The 18,565-nt window shown below is 40.1% G+C and overlaps 1 protein-coding gene across 2 annotated transcripts in view; it reads right to left on the bottom strand.

The window, feature by feature from the left end:
• Positions 1-18,565, bottom strand: part of KCNK12 (potassium two pore domain channel subfamily K member 12) — a 64,866-nt gene that overhangs the window by 28,177 nt on the left and 18,124 nt on the right. The gene's annotated exons all lie outside the window — the stretch shown is intronic.

Below are 18,565 nucleotides of genomic sequence, written 5' to 3'. Positions count from 1 at the left end.
TTAGAGGCAGGGGAATGGATGAAAAGACCTTTCAAGAAAGAGCTCTTCCAATCCAACTGTAGGATCTGGCTTCATTCCTTATTGCTTTTCTCTATCCCATACAGCAGCAGCAGGAAGAACAGGATGAGACACTTAATTCTCTAGCCCTGATCTTGCGGCAGTGTTTATATTTATCCTGTTAACTGCAGGAGCCTGTTTATACTCGGAGAAATAACCTCACAGGCAAGATGAGTGAGCTGCCAAGAAATCAGCTGCTTCTGTGAGGCAAGCTGGCCTCTTCCGGGCCAGAGCTGCTCCCCAGGAGCTCCTGAAATAACTACCCCTTTTATGTCTCCTGAAAGCACGCTCAGATCTGCTCTCTCCTTTCACCAGCACACCATCCCAGACTGAGCAGGGACAAGGATTAGTCTCTCCTGGGAGGTGTGACATTAAAATAGTGCCGATGATTTTTGAGCAAACCTACTACAACTTATCCATGCAAATGAGTTCTATCCCCAAACCCTAGAAAAGGATTTCTGTCCTAACAAGTTCCTAAAAATAGCTATGGGACAAAGACAAGTGCAAATAACCCTACTAGGGCAGGGGAAGATTGGCTGTGTCCCCAAATGGAGCAATGCCCCCAAATACCCAGGTGGAAGGATGTCTCATCTGTCCCCTTGAAAATCGTTTCCTTTAGAGTAAGTCTCATCCCCTCCCACAGTCTCTGGAATAATGTTGAGCATATACTGGACACACACACACAGAGTCTGTTGATTGATAATCCCCAAACTGCAGTTGAATCAGCAGTTTTTCTCTCTCTCTGAAAAGTACCAGTGGCCAGGTTTGCATGCCAACCAGCTTTGCTCATTACAGTTCAGATGTGTTTGGTTAAAGACAGAGACAGACAGACAGACAGACAGAGACAGAGAGAGGGAGAGAGAGAGAGAGAGAGAGAGAGAGAGAGAGAGAGAGAGAGAGAGAGAGAGAGAGAGAGAGAGAGAGAGAGAGAAGAGAAGAAAGGGAGAGAGGAGAGGAGAGAGGTGAGAGAGACAAAGGAAAAGGACAGACAGAAATGAAGATGGAATCTGAGGAAAGGAGAGGCAAAGAGAAAAAGAGAAAATGTGAGCCTTATAATAACTTTTGTTAGGCTCATGTTCTTAACCTGGGATCATTAAATTTTTAAAAATATTTTGATGACTCAACATAATTAGCATTCTTTGTAATTATAAGTATTTCATGCATTTAAAGACATTGTTTTGAGAAGGAACCCTTAGTTTTCACTAGATTATTGCCGAAGGGATCCATAATGCCCAAAATGTAAAAAATAAAACCCCGAATCAGAGAATCACATCTAATCAGAGGAGTAAGAAGCAAAGCAATCCCTACACCCAGAGCATACACATCACAAAATGGTGAGGAATTTAATAATAATTTGTCTAATTGTTTTGTGTGTGTGCAAGTATATGACTCTGTGTTATGCCTTCCCTCATGTTCTTTCATAAATTTTTTTCTGTTGTTATATTTTTCAAGGAGTCTTAAATCTTAAAATTTGAGCTCTGGCTGAAAGATACTTGGTTGGAATAGAGGCTTGCTTGAAGGTGACTTTTGCTTTGCCATATGAAATAGCTTTTTATGATCAACAACCAGTGTACACAATGGGATCTTATTATTCTGTCTTGCTTTCAGACAGTTGTGAAATGGTAACTGGTGTCCACCATTAGAGGAGATCCAGTCAGTCATTCAATCAACATTTATTAGGGGCAGCTGGGTAACTCAGTAAATTGAAAGCCAGGCCTAGAGCAGGGAGGTCCTGAGTTCAAATTTGGTCTCAGACACTCTTAGCTGTGTGACCCTGGGCAAGTCACTTAACCCCCATTGCCTAGCCTTTATCTGTTCTGCTTTGGAACCAATACACAGTATTGATTCTAAACTAGAGGGTAAGGGTTTTTTTTTAAAAAAAAAAAACCATTTATTTGAGTTGACTATGTGCCACATATTGCTAAGAACTAGGAATGCAAAGAAAGACAAAAAGACAGTCTTTTCCCTCAAGGAGCTTATATGCGAATGGAGGAGGCAGCATATTTATATAACCATGATATAGATTGTATAGATAGAAAGTAATCTTAGAATCCAAGACTCCTCCTAAGACAAAAAAAACCCAAAACTCTTATCTTCCATCTTGTATTCAATACTAAGTATTAGTTCTAACGCAGAAGAGTGGTAAGGGCTAGGCAATTGGGGTTAAGTGACTTGTTCTGGGTCACATAGCTGGAAAGTATCTGAGGTCACATTTGAACCCAAGACCCCTCATCTGGAAGCCTGGCTCTCTATCCGCTGAACCACCTAGCTGCCCTTCCTCCTGAGTAAGCCTTTTAGTAAGAAGAAATTGGGAGGGAGAGGAAGGTCCTCTTTAAAAGATGGGATTTGAGCTGAGTTTTGAAGTAAGCTAGGAAAGTTGAGAGTTGGAGGTAGGGTTTTGCACAGAGTCCAAGTCAAAGGGGGATTCCTTGTGGGTGGAAGAAGGGTCCTCTGGGTGTCTCTGTTTAGAGATGACATTGTGTTGATTCAGAGCCTTCTGAAAGAGACCCACAGCCACTCCAAAACATTTGACCTTGCTTCTCACACCAAAAAGAGCAAGTGTATGAAGTCCATTGGGCAGGTTAAGATATATACATCTTGATGGGAAAATCTATAGAATTTGTCTTCCAGTTCATATATCTGGGGGAGTTGGAACCAGAGCTACACTGGGAGAGGGCAATGGGGTGTTTGTATTTGAATCTCCATTGCCTCACATAATGCCTGGAATACAGTAGGTGCTTAATTAGAGCTTATTGGTCGATTGAAACTTAAAAGTTCCTTTAATGACCATAAACTATCCATTGCCAATGTGAAATACAAGAAATAGAAGTATCTATCACACAGAGAGCAATGCAGAGATACAAGGTAGGCATAGGCAAGCAACAGTGTATAACCAAAGAGGAATATCAAAGCCAAAAAGGGAGTAAAAGATGTTTGGGCAGATCATGTGGTTAATAATACTAAAATAACTTGCATTTATATAACAGCTTGCAAAGCACTGTACAAATATTGTCTTGTCTCATTGTGTCATCACAACTATCTTGGGAATTCGATGCTATTATAATCTCCATGTTATAGATCAGGAGATTAGAGATATTTTATGAACGACTAAGTGTATTGTTAGTAAGGGTCTGAGACAGGATTTGAACTCAGTTCTTCCTCATTTCAGGATTAAGGATGACAGATGGACAGTCAAAACCTTCCCCAGGACCCAGACAATATCAGGAAAAAGCAGAGAATGTCAGACGGATGACCTAGGTCAGACTCATGGGAAGACAGACAAGAGTCCTCTAGGATGGAAAGACAGTAATGGGTTTTGAACTATCTCCTAAACTGATGAGATCACAGGTCTATGAGTACATTTTTTTAAAGGTGAACATTTATTGAATGCAGAATCAGAAAAAATAATATTTTATTTATCAAACAAAAAAACCAAAACCTTAGTTAATTTAAAAAAACCAAACACTTCAAAAATGCAAACTTTGCAAAGGACTCCTAATAAAACCCTTCCAACATTTCCAGTCTTATCTAATTTGGGGGGGCCAGGATCCAAATGGATCCTGATCCCCAAGCCCCATATTTTACTATGAAGGACTAGTGTTGGAATTCAAGGACTGGGGATCATAGGAGCCTCCTTTTAAATGGAAACACTGAACTTTTCTGCTTTCCTTGGCATTTACCATCCATAGGTCTAGGGCCACATCTATTGGCCAAATGATAGAGACAGTGGCCAGAGGAGTGGGGGGCGGGGATGAGGGAATCCTCATTGGAATTTTCTGTGACCTGAGCATAACAAGGTTGGAGCAGTGGCTGCTGGGGGGGTGGGGGTGGGGGATAGCCCATGTGACTCCAATAAGACCTGGGCTCTGTACCTCCATAACAGGCTAGGGAACAGGACAGACAGTTTTGAAGGCAGACGAAAGGGGCCAGGGACTGTAAGCAATTAAATCAGTAGATAGGTCTCCCTCCCACCTTAAAGCTTCACAGAAATTGCACAGAGGGAAATGAGTAGGAAGCAGGGGAAGGAAATAGAAGAAGGGTTGGTGGCAGCTGTAGCAATGGGGATTCTGGGAAATGAGACAGAAAGCTCCCTCTGCCCCAAAGGACTCCTAACTCCGGGCCATCAGTTCACTGGGGTGTGCATGGAACACATCCAGTATACCCCCTCCACAAGCCTATGTTCCTGGGAAATTTTCAGGGAAAAAGCCCTTAAAATCAACTTTTAAAGACAAGTTCAGCTGGGCAAAGCCTCAGATCTCATTAAGGTCTCCTGACATCATGAGCTTGATGCCAGCAGAGAGAGCAGGGCAGGGCTAACTAGGCAAGTGCTCACCTAAAATGTGCATAGGGTGGAGGTTGGAATTGGGGGGAAGGAGTCATTTCAGTAGTGTCAGACTCTTGGTGAGCCCACTTAGGGTTTTCTTGGCAAAGATGCTGCAGTAGTTTGTCATTTCCTTCTCCAGGTCATTTTATCAGTTGAAGAACTGAAGTAAATACATCTAAGTGACTTGTCCAGGGTCACACAACTACTAAGTATCTGAGCCAGATTTGAACTTGGGAAGATAAGACTTCCTGACTCCACTCTATGCTACTTAGCTACCCTAATAGTTTCCTGTTTTCACTAATTATTCTTGTCAACTAGGAGCCTAACTCTTCCTTTCTCCTTTCTTTCCTTCTCCTTCCTTTTCCTTTACCCTTCACTAAAATGGGAACAAGTTTGGCTTTTGTCTTTGGCTACATGTCTCCTCTGTTGGTATGAGTATTTCTCCATGAATGATCTCACTGTTAATGGCTGTCTTCTCTTCTGCTGGGACTCTGGAGGAAATTGGCACAGAACAATAATAACTTAGGCTGATGGCCAGGGTCCTTGGCTCTGAAGTCAGCAGGGCTAGGGTTTGACTCCCTATATGTGGTCACCAGCAAATCACTTGCCCTCTTTCTCTCTGAGTTTCTCGTGCTATCCTTGTTAAAAAGATGAAGGAATATTAATTAAACAACTGAATAATTAGATAGATTTGAAGTGATTGAATGGTCAGACCTATTGTGTTAATGGAACTTGGAAGGAGGCTTCTGGTGGACTGTTCCAGAGATCCATGTTTTGCCTGTACTTTTTATCATTTTTGTCAATGACTTGGATGACACCATGATCATCCAATTTGCAGATGACACAAAGCAAGAAGAGATTCCCCAACTGTGGATCAATAAATTCAGATCAAAAGAGATTTTGATAGGCTGATCTACTGGGTTCAATCTAAAAAGATGAAATTGAATGGGAATAAAAATAAAGCCTTACATTAGGGTTCAAAAGTCACAAGTACAAATCCACATCCAGAGAAAGAACTGTGGAACCAGAAATGCATTAGAAAAATATATGATCTACCACATAGTGCAATAGGGATGGGATTAGGATTTTTTAAAAGTTTTTATTTAGGAGAGCAGAATTTAAAATTGCCTTATTGTCATTGGATATAGGAACATAGTAGGTGCTCCCCAAATCTTTATAGAATTAAACCTAGAGATCAAGCAGCAGGGCTAATAAAAACTAAATAGATTAAATAAATGAAATACATTTTTCTCTTTTTTAAGGATATTTTCGATTTGGTTTGAGGGGAAGGGAGAGAATCTCTTTTCTGAGAAGTCCATCAAGTGAGAAGATGTGATTAGGGTTTTGATGTTAAAGGATTGCTCTGTCATGAATATGAATAACATGGAACTGGGTTTTGAACACTGATATATGTATAACCCAGTAGAACTGCTTGTCAGCTTTGGAAGAGGGGAGAGGAGAAAGCTGGGGGGAGGGGTTATGAATCATGTAACCATGGAAAAATATTCTAAATAAAAATTTAAAAAAAAGTACAAGATGAGAAAGTCATGGCCAAGTAGCAGATTGTAAGAAAAAAATTGGGGGTTTTATTTAGTGGGCTTCAAATTCAATATGGGTCAAGGGCATGACATGACAGCCAAGAAATCTCAAGAGCTCTTGGGCTACATTGAGGGAGTATAACTTGCAGAAATAGGAACTGATGGTTCTTATGCTTGCTGCCTTAGTTAGACAATGTCTGAGGTATTGCATCATATTCTGGGTACCACATTTTATGAATGACATTGACAAGCTGGGAAGAACCTGGGCTATGGCACCCAAGATGGTAAAGGTCTTTGAGTAGACAAGAGTAGTTGAAAGAGGCAGCATGGCACTGTGGATAGAGTGCTAGTCTTAGAGTTGGGAGGATCTGGATTCAAATCTGGCTTCAGATACTCTTAGCTGTGTGACTCTGGGCTAGTCACTTAACCTCATTTGTCTAGTCCTTGCCCTTCTGTCTTGGAGCTGTTACTAGGAAAAAAGATAAACCCTTTTAAAAAATGGTTGGAGGGACTAACTGTTTAGCCTATGGAAGAGTAGACTCAGGGGAGGAGTCAAGAAAACCTGGCCTTGAATCCTATCTCTGACAAATACTATCTGTGTGACCTGGGGCAAGTTAATTAATCTTTTGAAATATCAGTTTCTCCCCAGGATAAGGATGACAATGTCTTTAGTCCCCAGGGATGCTGTGAGGCTCGAATGAGATGAGGAATGGGAAGTACTTGGCACACTTCACAGCACTCTCTAAATGCCATCATCCTTGTTGTTGTTGTCACCAACTGCTCAGACTGCCTGCTAGGGGTTTCGTCTTCCTATGGGTCCTTGCCCCTAGCTCTCTAGTATTCTCTTTTCTCTTCTGCTCCGAGGAGGAGTCTGAGCTTCCATTTCTAGCATTTGGCAAACATTCCCAAAATGCTTAGGAGGTGGTTTGAGCTCCTGTCCAACAACATTCCACCTTCAAAAAATTCACACTGTTCTTTTGAGAAAAAAAAAAAAGCAAGCCCTAGCCTTCTTCAGTCTTTCTCCTCTGCCCTTGAGTAGTTATTTGTGTAAAATGAAAGGGCAGACACCATTTTAAATGTCATCACCAAAATTATATTTCTCTTCATCCTGGACCCCATCCAAATTACCCTCAGGATTTTGTAAAAAATGGAAAAGCCTATTTAAGCTGACATATAGAAAGAGATAAGTGTATCAGCTGGTCTACACATGCACACACTGTACTTGAGGCTATGGAGCAGTGATGGTGAACCTTGTCTGAACTGCAACACTCACTCCCACATGTGTCCCCCATCACCCTTACCCCAGGCAGGGGAGGGAGGAAGTACTCCTATTGGGCTGCTGGGTAGAGGGGTGGTGATGGGAGAAATGTCCTCAGGTGCCATGGAGAGGGGGAATGGAGCAGCCCTCTCCAGCATGCACCTGCACACATGCCATAGGTTCACCAACCTGGCTATAGAAGATTCAGCAAGGTGTGTCCCTGTCTTCAAGGAACTTAAAGCTCTGCTGGGAAAATAAGAGATGTACCAGGTGAAAAGATAACACATAAGTGGATGATATGTGCCATAAAAGGTACAGAAACATTAAATTATATAGGAATCTAGAGGTGAAAGCATGGTGAATCAGGGGCAATCGGGGAAGACTTTATGAAGCAAATGGGACTTGGGTTAGTCTCAATAACTACAGAAAATTTGACTACAAGAGGAAAGAGTGAGAGGTATTCCAGGTAGGGGCTGGTGGAATAGACATTAAGAAACCGCAATGCGTTTCTATTTCAAAGGACACCCTACAGATTAGTTGTGAGGATCAAATAAGATAATATTTATAGTGCTTAGCACAGTGACTGGCACACAGTGGCCAGTTTAATAACATATAATACTTGTTTAATAAATACTTGTTCCCTTTCTCCCCTCACCCCTTTCTGTGGTTGTCAAACCTAGTCGTTTCTCACTTTGCTTCTGCTTTTTCTGCCAAGAGAATAATGTTTGGCCTGAGAAGATTAGAACAAAAATAGTCAGTAGGGAGCCAAAACCCAAGATTAATAGCAAACTTCTTCCCTGTTCTCAGTGAGTTCAAGGTCTTTGGCTTCCATAACCCATGCCTTGGGGAGATGTGATTGCTGGAAGGGTTGTTAGTAATCTATTCAAGTATGGAAAGGGCTGGTGTCCACCTTGGGCAGAATAAAGAAATAAAGGAAATGAACCTGGTTCTTTAACCTGGTTAAACCAGAGAGTATTGGCCCATAGTCTTACTGGGGACAAGGGAAGGGAATAAGGAATTCCATGGTTCCTTTTATATGCCAGGCACTGTGCTAAGCGTTTCTATAAATATTATCTCATTTGATCTCACAACAACCTTGGATGACAGATGTCCATTTCGCAGTTGGGGAAACAACTGAAGCAAACAGAGGTTTAAGTGACTTGCCCAGGGTCACACAGCTAGTAAAAGTCAGAGGAGAGATTTGACATCAGACATTCCTGACTCTAGAACCTGCACTCTCTCCTCTGCAAATTACAATACACAATATTAGAAGATATTAGAAGAGGTATACAAGATACAAGGTGAGTTCAGAGAAGGAAGGCTATTTGCCAACTAGAGCAGGGAGTGTTTATACAGTTTGTTCCTGATTATTCCCTGCTTCTCCTCCCTACCTCCCCTTGCTATGAGTGGTATTTTTCCATTTCTGTCAGTATGGTGGGATGATCTTTCAGTGGTCTATTTTTCTGGCAGGTTCTGGCATTGTAGGCAAATCAAGCTAATGCCTTGGGAAAAGTCAAGAGCAGCTTGGCAGGAGGAAATACCATCATAGCCCTTTGGAAAGCACTGGCTAGGAATCACACAGTGTCTTCCAATTTAGCTCAACAGTAACTTTCCACGGAGCTTAGAATGTTGTAGTTTCACAGAGCCAGGCATTGTGGGATGGGATTAGGAACCAGAGAACCTTGGTTCAAATCTCCCCTCTGCCAATTACTACCTATATGACCCTAAGTCTCTTCCCTGAGTCTTTATCTTTCTCTGCTTTAAATGAAAGATGTTAGACACAGTGATCCTCAGGCTTCCTTTCTGCTCCAATTAAATTCTATAAATGTGAGATTTGCCCAATTGTGGAGTGAAGTAGGAAGACCAGATTTCGGTATCAAGAAGGCAATTCTCTAACGGTTATTCCTCAGCAATACAATGATACAAAACTATCCCAAAGGACTCATGGGAAAAAATGCCACCTACTTCTGGAGAAAAAGAAATGAAGCTGAATCCAGAACAAAACAAACTTATTTTTACTTTCTTAATTTTTTTCTACTTGAGTTTCCTTCCACAGGAAGATTAATATAGAAAAATGTTTTACATGATTGTATATGTAAAAATGATATAGGATTGCCTACCATCTCAAAATGGGTGGGAGGCTGGGGGGAGGGGGAGAATTTGAGACTCAATATTCTTTGAAAAAGGTTGGGAGCTGTTTTTATATGTAATTGGGGGAAAATAAAAATAAGTATATACAATTTTAAAAAGAAGGCAATTCTGGTGGTGCTGTGACAGAGTATTTGAGGGAGGAGAGAATGGAGGTGAGAAGATCTCTTGGGAGATTATTATATGGTTCAGGCAGGTAGATAATAATGAGGACCTCTATTAAGGTGCTGACGGTGTATATAGAGAAGGAGATGGATATAAGAGATGCCACAAAGGTGAGCTGGATGGGACTTGGTAATTGGTTAAATATGAAGAATGAGAGAATCAAACATAATACCAAGGAATAAAACATGGCAGGCAGGATAAATGCTGCTGCTGTTAACAAAAATAGAGAATCAGAGGGAGGAAGAGGTTTATGGGTAAAAATAACAAGCTTGGTTTTGAACATGTTGAGGTTGAGGTGCCAGGGGGCAAGTAAACATGCCCCACAGTTGGAGATGTGGTTGTAACTTTCAGGAGGAAAGTTGGGTTGGAGATGTAGATTTGGGACTCACCTGCAGAGAGGTGGTAATTGGAGCCATCAATAAGATTGCCAAAAGAGAAAAAAGAAGAAGGAAATGGGACAGGAACCTTGAGAGGAATCCCCCTTCCTAAGTAGGAAGATGATGAAGTAGCAGTGATGGGGACAGAACAAGAATGGTTAGAGAGGCAGGAGAAAAACCAGGAGAGAATGGTTTCTCTGAAGCTAATATATGAGAGAGACAGAGACAGAAAGAGACAAAGACAGACAGACAGAGAGGGAGAGAGACAGAGAGAGACACACACACACACAGACACAGAGACAGACAGAATACAAAGAATATTCAATTGAAGATAGTAACTAACATTGTAATTAGGCTGTTTTTTATAACCTTAGAGAGCATTTGCTCAATGGAACAGTAAGGCCAAAAGTAAATTGCAAGGTGAGGAGACAATAGGTAGTGAGGAATTGCTGGCTAGGTGAGCTTGAGCCCCAGTGGCCTCTTCAACATCGTGTTTCTTTCCCTAAGCACAGGTGACAGAACAATGATTATTGAGATGGGCTTTTAGGAAACAGTTATGTCGGGAGATTGGCTGTTCTTGGGCTCCTCAGTTGGTGCTGACTGGTGACTGGAGTTTGGGGAGTTTTTGAGGTTTTTTTTACAACCACTTGCTTTTCAGAGAAGGAGATAAACACTACCAGGAACATGAGCCCAAGCTACAAGAATGAGGAAGGTATTCAGAGGTAAGGAGATGTCAAAATGGTATTTGAGAGGTACCATAAAATATTCCATGTTCCATTGTGTTGGGTTAACCTCCTGGGGGAGTATAAAAGAAGTTATTGGTTATCCTCTAATGTCTTAAGTCTTTGTTAATACTTGCTTATGAGTCCTTTTGTGTTTTAAGCATTGTGTGTATGTACGTATGGTATTGTGTCATTTCAGTCACACCCAAGTCTTCATGATCCCACCTGGGGTTTCCTCAATAAAGAAACTGGAATGGGTTGCCGTTTCCTTCTCTAGCTCATCGGGGCTTGCCAAAGTCCCACAGCTTGTAATTATCTGAGGCCATCTCAGGTACTCCTTACTCCAGGACCAGAGTTCTATCCACTGCACCACCTAGCTGCCCCATGTGTATGGGGAATACATAGCTGTACTATACTTGATTTCTCATAGGTACATTTCTAATCCTTTTTGGGGAGATTTTAGACATGAATCCTACTCAAGCTTTAAATTATTTTCCCTCTCTTTGAAGGTGAAGTTCCCCCATGATAGGACCCAGTCCATAGGTCCATAGTTGGGAAAGCTTAGTGAGAGAAAGTACCCCAGGTACCCGGACCAACAAATCTTTTCCAACACATCTAGAGGTTTTATTCTCCCAACTGGAATAGAAGTCTCATGAATACAGGAGCCTTATATTAGACTTGTTTGTATTCTTTACAATAGCAGGTGCACAATAAAGACTTCAGAGAACATGAATAAGGACAGAATTTTCCACTTGTTTTACCTCCTTTCAAAGAATTTTCAGATTTATCATTTCCCTTGCAGATCATCTCACAACAGCCCTTACTGTAAGCTAGGCAGGGAAGTTATTGTTGCATTTGTTTTATAGATAAAGCATGAAGGTCTAGAGAGGTTAAATGGTCCAAAGCACAGGTCCATAGAAAGCCAATCCAGTGCTTTTTCCACAGTCTCCAGGAGGAAAACTCCTGCAATAGGCAGAAGGTGAGAAAATGACCAGTTATGCATTCTGGGGTCTAATCATCCTATATCCAGATTTCTCCCTTCAATATATTCAATCATAACCAAAAGTCAATCTCCTGGCCTGGGATCCAGAAAGCTATGCTGGCAATATTATTTTCCAGGGAAGCCCAGATCTAATGAGAAACTTCCACTTCACACACTCACTGGCCTGTTGATAAAATGATCCTTAAACCAGTGACCCAAAGATACAAATTAGCGCACAACCAACTCTTAGAGTACTACAAGGGGCAGACACTGGCTTTCATGGAAGGAGTTTTGGTTTTATTATCATCACCCCATTCACAATACCTGGGGAGTATTTGCTGGCCCCCAGGACCTTATGCCAAGTGCAGAGTGTTCCTTTAAACAAACAGCCTTTGGAAAGGCCTGATCCTGGACTTGGTTTTCCCCTGGACTTCCCAATTGGTTTTGTTTGGTCTGCCAGTTCATTGCTCCACAAAGCCTTTCTTGATTCTCCCAACTAAATGATAGTGTGGAATGTGAGAATGAGCATTGGGTTTAAGAGTTAGAAGACAAACCATTTGAATCCAGGCTTTCCTACTTACATCTTGGGTGGCCATGGCAACTCTGATCCCTCCTTTCCTCATCTATAAACCAAAGGGATGGGACCAGATGATACTTTAAAGTCTCTTCTAGCTCTAATTTCTGGGATGCTTTCTCCTTTGGCTATTTCTCATAGCACTCTGTGTATCTTTCCTATCCACTTACCTCATTCTATTTTCTGTTTGTATAAATGCCCCATCTCATTTATAAGATTGTAAATTCCATGGAGTCTAGGACCATATCTTATTCCACCTTGCATCACGCTATGTTGTATTGAATTTTTTGCCATTCTCACTCCAACCACCAGAGTCCAAACCCTCATTATGTCTCCTGGACTTTAGCCAAAGCCTTCATATTGGTTATTCTGTCTTCAATCTATTCTCTCCAAGTCATCCTTCATAGTTCATGTATTCATAGAAAGGACTTAGAGACAGCTAGATGGTGCAGTGGTTTGAGGCTAGAAGACCTGAGTCTGAATTCTGCTTCACACACTTTGTGATGTTGGACAAGTCATTTAATCTCTCTCAGTTCCTTCTTTTGTAAAATAAGTATATTATTAGCATTATGTCATTATGAACAAATGAGGTAGCATAGATAAAGAATATTTCAAGTCTTACAGTGCTATATACATGCTGCCTATTATTACTAAATTCAGTTCTCTAATTTTATAGATGCAAAACCTGAGGCAGAGAGAATACATAGGTATGTAGCAGAGCCTAAATCCCAACCCCAAAGCTATCACTTTTTAAATGCACCATGCTATCTCTCTTCATTCTATTACCAGAGGAATCTTCCTAAAATATTGCTTTGATAATATCCCTGAGCTCAAATATCTTCAGTGGCTTCCAACTGTCTACATAATAATGTTCAAACACCCTAGCCTTCCAATCAAATCTCTCCTCTTCCCAAAATTGGTCCCATTCTCCCAGTCCCTATTATTCTTCTACACAAAACTTCTGTTTCTACCAGACTGACTAATTTAGTTTCCAGAATGAGGTTGTAAATTCCCCTTTTGCCAAACTTTGCTTTTGTGATCCCCATATATTTTCCTCCTATCTAAATCCTTCAAGATTCAGGTCAGGTGTCCCTTCCCATATAAAGCCTTCTTTGACCCCTTAGCCACAATGATTAAAGAATCTTCCATGAATGCCTACACCATTTATTGTCTCCTTCACTCATCTGGCCCAAAGCATTAACGTCAGCCTCATATTGTTACCTTTTCATGTGGATGAATCTTATTTCTCCAATGAGATTATAAGCTTCTTAAGGACAAGAGCCAGATTTTATAAGTCTCCCAGCACAGGTACAAAGAGATATCAGTAAACATTTGATGACTGGTTTTTCTCTACATGCAAACTATCACTGAAAAATACTCAAAGTATTACACATTTAGTACTAGCCTGAAATATTGCCATGGGGCAAGGAAACCATGATGGAAACCAGTGTTTGAATCCAGAAGACAAAAGTCCTACAACCTCAACATTCCCTACCATTTCTCTTGGCAGTGCTCCAAAGACAAAGAAAAGAGTTAATGAGATAGTCTGAATATAGTCTTTCTTTTGGAGAAATGTCAGTAGGGCAGTCCTCTGTTTTATTTCAGGTGAAGAAATAAGGCAGAAGACTTTTTGTGATAACAAACTGGAAAATATTAGATGCCAAGCCATCATGGGAAGGCTGGCTCAATTATGATACATATACAGCACAAGTTATTATTGTACTATAGTATGTACTAAATAGAAGAAATTCAGAGAAACTTAGAAAGATTTAGATGAACTGATGCAGACTGAAAAACCAGGAAAATAGTATATACAATGATTTTAATAATATAAATGAAAGCTAGTCTAAAAGACAGTTGAACTCAGAGTAAAGAATGAGAATAGATGAAGACACTTTCTTCCTCTTAGTGAAGAGGCAGGGGGCCTATAGGTTCAAGTCCTACCTCTGACATTTGCTGCCTATATGGCCTTAGGCAAATAATGTGCCCTCTCTAAGCCTTGGTTTCTTCATTTACATGAAAGGAGAGTTGGATTAGATGGTCCCAAGAGGATGGAGATCAGTCACTGCACTCTCTGGTTTTGCTCATTTCTTCTTTGTCATAAAAGACAGTCTTTGAGAAAAGGAAAGTAAATGGGGAATACTGGGAATTTAGAAAAAATCATTAAATACTTGGTATAAAAAATAAAATAAATCCAAAGCATTTTCCTTTTTTTCAAGTAATAGGACACAAAGATTTTTCCATAGTCATTTAGTTGTTGTTGTTGTTCAATTGTTTCAGTCAAGTCAGACTCTTTATGATTCCATTTGGAATTTTCTTGGCAAAGACACTGGAATTTATAATTTCCTTCTCCAGCCTATTTAACAGATGAGGAAACTGAGTTAAGTGACTTGCCCAGAGCCATACAGATGATGTCTGAGGCTGGATTTAAATTCCAGGTCTGGCGCTCTATGGACTGTGCCACTGGCTGCCCTTCCCATAAGCATAACTGTTTTTAAACAAGTCCAATCATATCAGCACAGAATCAGAGCTCAAGGGGGCATAGGGGTCATTGAGTTCAATTTCCTGTATACATGCTTGCAAATTGTCATCAACCTTCTATTTGAATGCCTCTTGGGTGACAGGAAGATCACTACCATATGAAGCAACCTATTCTCTTTTCAGCTCAGTCAAGCTATTGGGGAAATTCTCCCTTATATTGAAATATGCCTTTCTCTATTAGTTCCTGTTCTGGATATTCTTCCACAAGAGAGCCTGTCAAATACAGAGTGCCCCAAAAGTCTTATAGCTGAATAATTTAGTAGCTTAGAACTGCATGAAAACTTTTGGGACATCTGTATTTTAGCAGAGAAACTATTTGATCCTAAAGATTTCTCTTCTCTGGACTAAAATATCCCTAGTTCCTTCAAAGGATGTGATCTTGGGCTTCCTTACCATCCTTGTCCTCTTTGCTCTGGACATGTTCCAGGTTGCTAATGTTCCTCTTACAATATGGCATCTAGAACTGAACACAATATTCCAATTATGGTTTGACCAATTGACACCTCCCTTGATTTTGACACAACGTTTCTACTAATGTAGCCTAAGATTGCATTGGGATTCTTGGCAATCACATTATGCTGCTGAATCACATTAATCTTATAGTCAAAGAAAACCCCTAAGTGATTTGCTGAGAGGTAGCTAGATGGTCCAGTGGGTAAGAATATTCAACTGGAGTCTAGAAGACCTGATCAGGTTTGAATTCAGTCTTGGATATTTACTAACTCCATTCCTCTGGGCAAGTTACTTGATTTCTCCCAATCCCAATTTCCTCATCTCTAAAATGTGGATAATAATAATAATAATAATGCTAAATTAGAGGGTTATAAAGATCAACTAAGATAACACATGCCCCGTGCTATGTAAATCTTAAAGTCCTGTGTAAATTTCGGTGACATTTTCCTCATCCTTTAGTTGTACAGTTGATTTAAAACACAAATAATAAGTAGAAATGTGTATTTATCAGCATCAAATTTCATTTTAGTAAGGGTCAACCAGTACTCCAGGATGCAAAATTTTTTCTAATCTCCTATACGAACTTAATAGACTTTCCCCCATTAATTTATTTATTTACACAATGAATGTGCTGTCCCTCCAAGCTTCATTGTCATTCAAAAATGTGATATACACATCATTTATGGTGTTATCCACATGACAAATAAAAAATGAGACAAAACAAAAGAAAAAAGAAAGACTTGTAGCTGACTACTAAAAATTTACATATAGCGTAGTTTGGGTCAGCAAGATGACTCAGTGGAAAGAGTACCAGGCCTAGAGACAGACTTGAGTTCAAATCCAGCATCAGAAACTTACTAGCTGTATAACCATTGTAAGTCATTGTTTGCCTCAGTTTCCTCATCTGTAAATGAGCTGGAGAAGGAAATGCTAAATCATTCCAATATCTCTGCCAGGAAAACCGCAAATAGGGTCATTAAAAGTCAGACCTGATTGAAAACAACTGAACAACAACAAAAGTTTAGCTTGACATTGATCATTTAACAACTATACTTTAGATATAGGAATTAAATTATTTGTAAATCTACCTCACTTCAGTTATACCTAGTCAAAATCTTTCCCTTTTCTCCCCAATGGTATAATGAGAAACTACCAAATGCCTTATTGAAATCCTGTTATTACCATAATTACACCATGCTAATATGATATTCAGGAAGGCAAAGATTTGGGTTTATACCTCAGTCCCTATCTAGCAAAACTGAGTATATTCTTTCAGGGGAAAAAATGGATATTCAACAATATAGAAGATTTCCAAGCATTCCTGAGGAATAAGTCAGACGTAAAACACAAGACACAAGAGAACCCTAAAAAGGTAAATAAGAAAGAGAAAATTTAAGGGACTCATTAGGTCAAAATGTTTCTATGTCTACATGGAAAGCGGATTTTTGTAATTCCCAACATTTACTCTTAGTAGTAGAGAAGATAGAAGGAATTTACTTAGGAAGAGGGTGGAGAAGTAAGCTGATATATGATGATATGATATATATGTAAATGTGATGATATATGTCTACATATGAATGATATGTTAAAAAAATCAAGGGGTGAATGATAAGATTGCACTGAGAAAAAAGGGAAGGGAGAGACAGAATGGGGTAAATTATGTAACAAAGAGATGTGAAAAATCATTATAGAGAGGGAAGGATAAGGGTGGTGATGGGCAATGCTTAAACTTTATTCTCATCATAACTGGCTCAGAGAGAGAAAAACAAATATACTCATTGGAGTACCGAATTCTATATTACCCTACTGAGTGGAGTATAGAATTTTATCTTACCCAACAGAGAAGTAGAAGGGGAATAAGACAAGGGAAGGGAGAGGTAATTGGAGGGAGAGGGAAATGGGAGGTGGCAAGAAGCAAAATACTGGTGAGGAAGAACAGAGTGAAAGGGACTAATGCAGGATCTAAAGGGGAAAATAAGATAGAGGGCAACACAGAGTTAGAATAATATGCGCATAACCCAGTGGAATTGCTTTTCAGTTCTGAGAGTGGGGAGGGAAAAAAGGGAGGGAAAGAATATGAATCGTGTAACCATGGAACAATACTTAAATAAAATAAAAATAAAAACTACATCATGCTAATGATCTGTCACTAGTAATCCCATTTAAAAAAAAAAGAGGTCATTGTGGCATGACTTATTCTTGGGGAGCCCATGCTGACTCCCAGAGTCTCACTTCCCTTTCTAGGAGATCAAAAATCATCTACTTAATTTTTTTGTTTTTCAGTATATGTGCTGCTGAAGCAAGCATATGCTTCAATTTTTGTTCTAAAATTTTCTTAGAACTTAATGTAAAAGGCAATAGGGATGATCTCAAGGCTTGCCCAGAAGGAAGGAGGACTGTCCAACTCTCCATCTCATTACACCAGGAAGCATGCCCCAGGTTCTTCTTCCTTCTATGTAAATCAAGCATAGGAATGCAGGGTATAAAGTATCAGTACAACTCCTTGAGGGGAAGAACTCTTTCATTTTTGTCTACAGTGCCTAGCACAGGGCCTTCAAATCATAAATACTTAATAACATCCTGGCTTTGCTTCTTTGTTTCCTTTATTTTCTTTTTTGAGTATCGGGTCTCCCTATCTTGGGAGGAGCATAAATGTAGGAGCTCCTCTTAGGACTCAATCCTCCTCTTGATGGACATCAGAATTTTGGCCTGTTCCATTTCTGACCTGGGCCAGTTCTGCCCCTCCCTAAGCTCTCTGGTGGCCTCCCACATTAAGATGCTCCCTATGTTGGTGCCAGAGAACACCAGATTGGCTATAATTAGTCCAGTGCAGCTCAGAATACCATAGCTCAAGCTATCCACCAGCCTTAGCCTCCCTGGGAAAAGGATTACAAGCACGCACCCCATGCCTAGCTTTAATAAATGCTTGTTGAGTTGAAGTGACTACAAACAAGCACAAATAATAGAATTTCGGGTACCTCCTGGAAGGAAGTATATTATAAAAGACAAGAAACAAGTCAATCAATCAATCAACAAGCATATTATTAAGTGCCTACTCAAAACCAGCTCCAAATCTTCTAGAGACCAGAGCTCCTTGAAGTCATTCAGTCATTTGTCAGCCATTTTAGTCTCTTTCCCTTAACCTAGATTCTCACAAAATACTACTCACAGGGGGCCCATTTGATTTTATCCGAATTTCTGCTTTCTTGCTTCCTTGAGCAATCCAGCTCGGTTGAAAATGCCCTGGTCTTGGGTTTGAATCCTGAGTCCAATAATTCTTAGCTGTGTAACCATGGATTTAAAGTTTTTTAAATTTGGTTTCTTCCTTTACAAAACAGAGAGAGGGACTAGACCTCTGTTTTTGATGAGGAAAAGGGTTCCTGGTGAGGAGCTCCTTTTTCCAGTGCATTTTATCACCTCTGCTAG

This window comes from Monodelphis domestica, chromosome 1 (assembly GCF_027887165.1).
Source record: "Monodelphis domestica isolate mMonDom1 chromosome 1, mMonDom1.pri, whole genome shotgun sequence".
NCBI lineage: Eukaryota > Metazoa > Chordata > Mammalia > Didelphimorphia > Didelphidae > Monodelphis > Monodelphis domestica.
Note: the sequence above shows the minus strand (reverse complement) of the source record. Positions and strands in the feature narration are given on the sequence as shown.